The sequence below is a fragment of the Euphorbia lathyris genome, chromosome 2 (assembly GCF_963576675.1).
Source record: "Euphorbia lathyris chromosome 2, ddEupLath1.1, whole genome shotgun sequence".
Taxonomy (NCBI): domain Eukaryota; kingdom Viridiplantae; phylum Streptophyta; class Magnoliopsida; order Malpighiales; family Euphorbiaceae; genus Euphorbia; species Euphorbia lathyris.
In genome coordinates, this window is record NC_088911.1 from 30,167,033 (window position 1) to 30,175,601 (window position 8,569).

General features: G+C 35.1%; 1 long non-coding RNA gene across 5 annotated transcripts; it reads left to right on the forward strand.

Moving 5' to 3' along the window:
- The first annotated feature begins 2,058 nt into the window (after positions 1-2,058).
- On the forward strand, positions 2,059-8,061 carry LOC136217611 (uncharacterized). 5 transcript variants are annotated; one of them, XR_010683507.1, is made up of 7 exons: positions 2,059-2,347; positions 2,810-2,929; positions 3,242-3,377; positions 3,535-3,696; positions 3,837-3,887; positions 3,985-4,546; positions 4,798-8,061. It is a non-coding gene; the product is annotated as an uncharacterized lncRNA (long non-coding RNA). The 5 variants fall into 5 exon arrangements; XR_010683509.1 differs by having other exon boundaries at positions 2,060-2,347; positions 3,985-4,486; XR_010683508.1 differs by having other exon boundaries at positions 2,061-2,347; positions 3,985-4,337; positions 4,413-8,061.
- The last annotated feature ends 508 nt before the right edge of the window (positions 8,062-8,569 follow it).

Sequence of the window (8,569 nt, forward strand, 5' to 3'; positions counted from 1 at the left end):
TCAGGGATCCTAGTGGGAGAATTCCCCTTAACCTCCGGAATAGCACCAGGGAGAACAGAGATGTGATCTGTCGCCTCTAGGGTTCGGGATCCCGCCCCTGGAACCGCCACCATCCCCACTTCTGCCCCTTGTCTCGCATCTATATGCAAACCCGCGGCAGCAACTTGGTCGCCTCCTTCCTTGTCGCGAACCGCGACTCCATCCACCTCATGGCCTCTCTCGACAGAGATCCCCTGAGATCCAAACGTGTTTTTTTTTCCTGCCGGACGAAGAACATCGTCCATCGCCCACCACTCCCTGCCATCCTCCATTCTAACCACAGCACCCTCACCCGAAACAGGAGCCTGATCCAGCCCTATCCCGTCCTTCACCGACGGCCTACCACGATCAAGGGAGCGATCCCTTCTCCTTTCTCCGACCGACTCCTCCAAATTACCAACCTCACCTCCCGCCGAAACCCCCTCCTTCCCAAGATCTACCTCAAACGCCACCCCAGCCGCACGCAGCCCTAATCCCGGCACCGACCGGCCGCCCGATCCCCTAATCTTCAGATTCCCTCCATCCCGATCTCGCGACACACCACCGTGCGTCATCCCAAAAACGAACACCCACCTCGACAAGGAACGCCGCCTCCAGGAGATCGCCCACCACAAGCGCAAGAATGAAAACGCCTAGGTCAGGAAATCGCAAGGAAATCGCCCAATCAGAAGAGAGGAAATCGCCCATTTATGGACTTAATACTTCATTAAGAAAAAATAAAATGTTTAATTAATGGGCAAAAAAATATTTTCACCCTCCTCTTTATACGCTTATGTCTCGACATTCTCTCTTATTTAAAAAAAAAACGCAAGAGGAAGATGGTTCTCTCCTAATTATCTTTTTCGTCCCTTCATTTTTTTTAATTCTTTTATTTGTTTTTCTTACTTAAAAAATTCAAGAATATATAATTATTAGAAAATATTAATGAAGTCAAATAAGTGATATCTGCGAGTATGGCTGATATTCTATATAGTGAAAGAATGAAGAACAAATTGATCGAATGTCTTGATGAGATATTACGAGATGAAAATAGGAGAAATCGTCATTTTAAACTGATTCAATTAGATATATTGGGTTATTGTAGCAGAATGAATAATTGAATTCGAATACTTGGTGATCATGAAATTCCATCAACCAAAATAATTATCATCAAGATGAATTTGTGACTAATTCTTACGAATTTTATTTTTTTATATGTAACATATTGAATTGATAAAGTTTCTTCATATGCAACATTAGAAAAATATTAATTGTAATAGTTTATAGAATAATATATTGATGTTGCTTCCATTTTAACATAGATTGTAATTCTTTTATATCGTAGATATAATATTTAATTTTAATTGTAGTTTAATTCAATTTTTTTAACTTATATTGTAATTCTTTTGTATCGTAAATATAATATTTAATTTTAATTATAGTTTAATTCAATTTTTGGTTTTTTTATTATATTCTAATATATTTCTTAATTAACCTGCTATTTTATTATTATTGTTTCACAGAATATTTGGAATATGAAAATGTATTAAAATTCCTAAAAAGTACAAATCATTGAATTTTGTAAAAATAAATAAATCATTCATCTTTAGTCAAAATTCTATAAAAAAATAGTCAATTATTTTTAAAATTAATTTAATTTGAATTATCATTAAAAAGTATATATTAATTTCAAATATACATAATATAAATTTTTTTCATAGCATGATATAAAATTATTTAAAAGTAAATGTGTCAATTTATTTATTTATCTAAATTATATATAAGTTTCATACCCCGTGCATCGCACGGGTTTTCGACTAGTTTCAATAATTTCAATGAGAATAAATTATATATTTTAATATTAATAGTAAAAAAATTATCTATTAAATTTTATTCTCATTAATAACTTTTTTTTTATAAATTCATTAAATTCTACTATTCAATATTCTCATTATATTTTTTACTTTAATATTAATAATATTTTTTACCCTCACAATCTCTCTAAAAAATTTCCCCCAAATTTTCTAATTTAGCGTCGTATCTTCCCCCCTAATTTTTAGCCTTCCCTCCATCGATTTTAGGGTTCCCTCTATCTTTTACCAAAACATCAGTCAAACTCCCAAAGCCAATTTCATTCACTATCCCCAAATTTCTCACATCACTGCCAAACTTCAATCGAGTTGAAAATCATGGCTTCACTCCTCTTACTGAAACCTAAATCCTCAACATCACCCCGTATGTGACTCGCCTTAAAGAAGAGCGCCCCGTTCCATTGTTTCCTGTCTTCTGTTTGACTAGCTTCTGTTTGACCTTCCTGTTCGACTTTGAGGTTATCTTCTTCCCTTGCCTGTGTTTTTAATTCAGGTCCTTTTAATTTCTGGTGGTCTCTAATAAGATTGTTGGGTTGTAAGTAATTTTTTAATCTAATAGATTTCTCTCTCTCTCAGCGAGCTTGTCGTTCACTTTCTCTCCCTAAATAATTGAGAATCACATCTAGGTTTGGATGTGTTGTCATTAACGGTGGCTTTTCCACTCATTTTGGATACATGGTGCAACCACAATGACACTATCGCGACTGCCCTTCTGTTGGCTTCATTCCTCTTTTTGTTTATTACTATAATCAATGGCTAGTCCTTCCACTTCAACAATATAATTTTTGGAACCCTATATGTGCTATGAAACTTGATTTTATGCATATAATTGCACAAAGGCTTCTAATTGGGCAAATTGGGCCTGTGTTAATTGGTCGTGACTCGGTTGGGGATACTGAGTTGTAATTGTGTTCGTACAGTGAGGGAGAACCTGAGATCTGCAAAAAAAGAATTCAACAAAACAGAGGATGACTTGAAATCTCTTCAAAGTGTTGGTCAGATCATTAGAGAAGTTATGAGACCTCTTGATAATGAACGTTGTAAGCTCCTTTCCATTCTTATATTTCCCTTTAACAGAAGTTTTCACATTTCTTCTAAGCTAGACCTTTATAAATACATGTAATGTTTGGCTGCATTTTCTTGTTTGAAAATGTTGGGACTTGGCTCTTGAGAATAACTTAGTTGGATCTTTTGTGCCCGGCTTGACTGTTTTTCATTGGATAAGTTACATAGGTCTTGCTTATACCGTCTTTGATTCCATATATAATCTCTACTCTATTCTCCTTTCTTTGGCTCATGCACCTTTAAGACAATCGATAATTATATAGTGAGCAACTTCTATAATGTTTCAGTGATTGTTAAAGCAAGCAGTGGCCCCGTTATGTGGTGGGATGTCGTAGCAAAGTGGACAAGGAAAAGCTAACTGCGGGAACTAGAGTGGTTCTTGATATGACGACACTCACAATCATGCCGGCTCTTCCACGAGAGGTAAGTAATCCGAGTTTTCATTCTTTTATGGCAGCATGACAAATTGAAGAAATGCCAATGGTAGTTCGTTTTTCTTCTAAAGTCAACTGTGTATTTGATTTCTTATTTATTGCTATATGAAGTGCGACTTGATGTAATATGTACCTTGAACTAACAGGTAGATGCAATTGTTTATAACATGTTGCCTGAAGATCCTGGAAATATTAGCTACTCAGCTATTAGTGGTGTATCTGACCACATTAGATAATTAAGGGAATCAATTGAGCTATAGCGCATGAATCCTGAACTTTTCGTCACAGCTGGGATTAAGCCTCCCAAGGTATCAACATCTCTGTCTTTTCTTGCATTGTATAAAAATTTGTTAGCTGTTGTCCCATTAGGATAAAGTTATTTATCTACTTAAATTCTCACTCTTTGAATCATCATGTTCTTGTTTATGGACCTCTTGGTATTGGGAAGATGTTCTTGGCTAGGGCTGTTGCTGGTACTATAGATGCCAACTTCTTGAAGGTCAGATATAGTTTCCTAAATTGATTCTTTTCCCTAGATTATGTTCTGTTGTTTTCATTTGGATCTTTATGACATGTAGTTTTGATTTTTGATGAAGGTTGTTTCAAGTTTCATCATAGACAAGTACATTGGAGAAAGTGTTAGGTTGATACGAGAAAGTGCCATCAATTTCTTTCTAGCAGCACAATGAGGTTGAACTTTCTACACTTGGCATGGGTGTGTTTGTGAAAGCAAATTCAATTTATCTTTATCGGTATTGTTTTTGAATTTTATTGGAAATGCAGTTTGATTATGCTGTGAAAATTATAATAGTGCAACTCATGTCATGTCAGTCGAAATCGTATTGTAATGTCAGAAATTGACACCCCTATGGATTATGCCTTGTTACGCGCCGCTGCAAAATTCCATTGTTATGGATTATGCTGTGATCATCGAAATGTTAGAGTGACTGTATGTCCTGATCATAATTTACTGATTGAATCAAGAGTCTTTGATTGTTTTCATACTTCTCTAGCATGTTTACAGGCCAGCTTAGACAAGCGTAAAGTTCCTCACTGAAACCTTACTGGTATAAGGCCACTTGTAAGGCATATTTCAAGGTGAGTATGAATTGGAAGCATCATCATCATATACTGCCTGGTAGAAGGGTAGTAGTTGATGTGAGTCCTATTATCTCTCAAACCTTCTTTAGATCGTATTGTAGCGTGCAAACTTCTTTCTTGAGCCCAAATTTTTCAGCTAATACATTACCTAGCTCTTGTTGGATGTTGTTAAAGTAATCCTTTTTAGCTTCAGTTTTGTGTCTAACTCTTCTATTCTGATACCAGATTGCTACTTGTCTTGGTGAAACTCCCAGTTCTTCACCTATTCTTTTTTACTAACTCTGTGTTTGTGGAATTTGGATTGGCAGATCAAAATAAAAAGTTGGGTGATATTGCTGCTTCTCACTTGCTTAACTTATGGAGTGGTAAGTGATGCGCCTCCCGTAAAGGAGACTCACTAAGGGATAAGTGTACCCCGTCGTTATCAAGTAATAAATTTCTGGAAAAGTCCAGGTATCGTCCACAGGATTTATTTCTGCAAGTATCGAATTACTTGGTCTCAGGTGTTATCTAGGCTTTGGGGGTTTTGAGTTTGGTTTTTCTTAAGTTATTCTACTCCTAGGTTGAATTATACTATTCCTAGCTAAGTTATCTAATTCTAACTAAGTTATTCTACGCCTAATTAAGTTACTCTACCCCTAATTAAGTTAAACTACTCCTAGGTCATCTTTTACCAATGTAATTATCCGAAGGAACATGAAGGGATACGATGATAATGAAAATAGATTGTTTAGACAACGAAATTAAAACCTAATCTAAGTCATTTGTGTCCGAGGAGATTAACCCTACCTATCCTCCTGAGGTCCCTAGTTCGTGATTCCCTTGTAAGGCCGAAACTAGCTCTAAGGCTCAGCAATTTGGGCTTAATCTTCTATAGGGTCGTCAATCCTATAGGCACTGACTAGGTCAGATTCAGTTCGCAATATGTGCCAACTTAATTTTGGGATTATCGAATGAGTTAAACCAATCAGACAAAGCGTGAGACAAAGATTAAAGCAATAAAACAGTTGAATAAACAAAACTATAATATATATCAAAGATGGAAAGTATTGTCACGAAGATACAATGAGCCTAGGATTCATAACATGGATCAGAGGCTAGTCAGAATATAAAAGAAGAAAAATCCCTTTCAGGGAACCTGTCTACCAATGCAGGCGTCTTCCTAGGACTTAAGGATGGAGCTTGAGCAATCCTCGGTGAGCGGAGCTTCGAAGGTGTCTTCAATGGAGGTTTGAAGGATATGGAGGAGGTGGAGAGGATTTCTCAAGGTGAAAAGCTAAGAAAATTACAAAGATAAAAGATGACCATAATTCCTAACAAATGGAACTATTTATAATGAAAAACTAAAACCTATTCCTAATGGAAAACTAATTAATAAAACCTATTCCTAATAAAAGGCTAATTAATAAAAAGCTTTCCTAATGAAAGACTAATTAATAAAAAGCTTTCCTAACGAAAGACTAATTAACAAAGAGCTATTCTAATGGAAAAATAACTCTCCAATTATTATCTAATAAAAACTAATTTATCTTTGGGGATAAAATATAATTATTTAAATACAAAAAGCCCAAAGATAATCCCTAAAAATCTGCCAAAATATTCTGCATGACTTTTATTTGATTTTGATGCGCCGAGTGGGTCTCTGATTCTGATCCTTAAAAATCTCCACATTTATCTCTAAAAATATGCACATAATCTCATAAAATATTATTTAGATAATTCACCCAAAATTAATTAATTATCCTACCAAAAATCCTTTTTAATTACCAGTCAAATTTGATTTATTTTTGGTAGGTTAATTTCTTAATTTTGGGTACAGATAAAGCTCAAAATAACAAATAGAGATTAATTTATTAAAAGTGATAAAATATTTGACAAAAGTTAAGAATATTTAATAAAAAGCTAAAAAGTAATTTAAAAACCTAAAATTGACAAAACAATAATAAATTGCTATTAAAGTAAATAAAAAGGAAATAAAAGATACAAAATAGTCCCTAAAACCATACTAAAAGATAGGGTTTTTTGACCCGTATCAGTAAGGCTAGCAGTGGAGGCGCCTCTTAGGAACTCTCCTAACGGGGGTAAGTTATATGAGATTTCTATAACCTTATCAATTTTCTGAAATTCATGTGGTTTCTTTCGTACCCATTGATCTTATGGATTTCATGGTTTTATTTGTGCGTTTATTACAAACTGATGACAATTATTGCTTTCATGTGGTTAGCAATCAGTCTCAGGAGTGTTAGAAATTTATTGTTATGAAGTTGGAACTGTGCCCTTTATGTTATGATTGGGAATGGCACACCAGTGTGAAATTGTATGCAATGATATATACTAGTTTGAAATGATTTTTTTTCTTTTATATATTTTAAGTGCCCATTGTGGTTCTCTCTTTTTGGAATGAATTTTAAGTACTTGTTGTGGTTCTCTCTTTTTCTAATGCAAATTTCATTTAATAGGCACAAAATGGCCTGAGTTCTATGTTCATGTCCAATATACCTCATGCATAACTGCATATCCTATTTAGCTTTTTTAAATTTTATCTGGAGCATGATAATGGAATGGTGATCAGGTAATGGATCTTTGAAGAGTTCAATAGTAGCAAGCATTGAGAATTACTGATGTAAAGATGGTTTTATATCTTTATAGAGTGCACAACATTGAAATTCTAGATGGTTTGAAGTTGTAAAGCGCCAAAAATGATTAATTCCTGGTCAGGACATTAATTTTATGTCTTCATAGAATACCCAAAAAGTAGGACCAATTCTGTGACAGGAACAGGTCATGTTACAGACCTGGACCTATTCTGAACAAGTTCTAGGCTGGTATACCAGTCCAGAACTGGACATTAATTTTTTTACTATTGAATTCTATTTTTTTACTATTCTGTAACAGAAATTCAAACAAATCCTATTCTGTTACAAAACTATTAACAAGTTCTAGGCTGGTATACCAGTCCAGAACTGGTATGCGAGTTCAGACATGGACCAGTTTTGTAACAAAGCAGGTCTTGTTCTGTACATAACAGAAAAATAGGCCATGCTCTCTTACAGAACTGGTAACAAGTTAGAGTATTTCTAATTATAAAGTTTGCAACATGATTTCTTATATTAATTCTTCTTATGGGTGACTTTTGAGTGAATTATAGAGTATTTCTAATTACTTTTAGGATTCATTGGTATACGTCTTGTGAGAGACCTGGAATTTGAACTTTTAGGTATCAATATGAGTCATAACAGGGTATCAGCTTGTTGTTAAAATTCTGATATCTAGTTTCTTCTAATGTGTCAATGGTTATGTTTATATATGGAACATTAGTGAGTTGATATCTGGACAACCGAGGAAATCTACTCATGTTTGGATACCTTTTGGGAGCATTGCCTCAAAGATCGCCGATTTTGTCTCCGCTCGTTGTTCGCCCTGTTGGATTTACTTTGAAGGATGTTTGCAGCTATGGTTGTGGAGAGGATACTCAGTAGGGGTATGTTACTAGAGTATTTCTAATTATATTTGTACCTATTTCATTGCTTTTGGGTTGTAATATTTTATTGTTTATTTACTTTTGTGTATAAATGTGCAATATGACATAAAAATTGATTTTTTCCCAAACAAATCAAACATTAAAAATGAATTTAAAAGCTTAAGAGAGTTAAGTAGGAGGCTGATGGGTTCATCGGGCGATTTTGGGGTGCGTAATATTTTCTTTCGAGTAGATATTAACCTTACCCAAACGTACCTAACTTTCCGAACCTACTTGCTTCCCGCAAGGAATCTCTAGTAACATTCTTGGACCTAAAATCCAAGTGGCGACTCTTTCTCTGACACCAGTCCTACCGAGCTATAGTCATTTTCTTAATTGGACTCTAAGTCCAAATAATACTGTAGTAGTCATGACGGACCTCCCGCGGGTGAAAGCCTGTCGAGATAGGCTACGTCTACACCTATACGGAGCAGAAATCCACTACACATAGGTGGAAAAAGCCCTCTTCACCATCACCCACGCTACTGACAGACTGTGCCCTTACTTTCAAGCCTACATAATCATCGTTCGCATAAATTTCTCTATAAAAAAGGTCATCC